Below are 1,225 nucleotides of genomic sequence, written 5' to 3'. Positions count from 1 at the left end.
GGGTATTTAAAGCACAGCACTGGGAAGCTAAAGCCACTTCAGCATGGGTTCAATCCCAGCTTGCCCCGGATATGAGCACATGGCGTGGCAGACCTTTCCTGGCCCACCCGCTGCTCCCCTCAGCAGTGTATTTCCTTGATCTGCCTGTTCTGCTCCCCACTGTCTTGGTGAAGCCTCTCACCACCCCACACCTCTGGCCTGTACCCCAGTTCTATATGCATAAATAAATAAATCTTTAAAAAAAACTTTTTTTTAAACCATGCTGGTTGCTGATAAGAGAATGTATTGTAGGAGGAGGCAGGAACAGATGCAGGAAGGCAGTTAGTAGCACATTGCAGTAGCTAAGGTAAGAGATGGTGGTAGCAGCAGAGGCAGAAAATGTGGAGAGACTCAAAATATATATAATGGACAGTAAAGAGGACTTGATAATGGATTGAGCAAGGGAGGTAATGAAGATGGAGGAATCACCAATAACTCTAGCTTTGGCACTTAAGTGATTGGGTGGACTATGGTACCATTCATTGAGGATGAAAGGGGCTAAGGTAAAAACAGGTTGGCAGGGAGTATTGAGAACGGAGTTTTTTTTCAAGGATATGTGTTATATAAAATTCCATCTGTGCACCAGAATGCATCAGGAGATGCCTGATGTTTGAATTAAAAATGCCAGTCCCTGGACTCTACCCCTTACCTACCCAAACAGAATCTCTGGGGGAACTGTGATTTTTTTTTTAAAAGATTTACTTATTTGTGCATACAGAACTGGGGTACAGTCCAGAGGCTCAGGGGTGGCGAGAGGCTTTACCAGAGACAGAGTGGGGAGCAGAACAGGCAGATCGACGAAGTACACTGATGAGGGGAGAAGCGGGCGGGTCAGGAGAGGTCTGCCACACCATGTGGTCACCTCCGTGGCAGGCGGGAATCGAACTCATGCAGAAGTGGCTTTTAGCTTCTCAGTGTGGTGCTTTAACCCACTGTGCCAACAGGGAGGGCCGGGAACTGTGATTTTTAACAAGTGTCTGGAATCCAGACACTTCAGAGTTACTGGAATTCATTCTCACTTCCCTTTGTCCTTCCTTCCCATTTCTCCTTCTTAGTCTCCCTGACCAAATCTCCCTGGAAAAAAAGGACTGAAGATATAACAATTATAAACATATACCATCTAACAACAAAGTCCTAAAACACATGAAGCAAAAACTAGAAGAAACAATAAATGAGTTTATTAGCA

The sequence above is a fragment of the Condylura cristata genome, unplaced genomic scaffold, assembly GCF_000260355.1.
Source record: "Condylura cristata isolate star-nosed mole 26May11 unplaced genomic scaffold, ConCri1.0 scaffold00008, whole genome shotgun sequence".
NCBI classification, from domain to species: domain Eukaryota; kingdom Metazoa; phylum Chordata; class Mammalia; order Eulipotyphla; family Talpidae; genus Condylura; species Condylura cristata.
Note: the sequence above shows the minus strand (reverse complement) of the source record.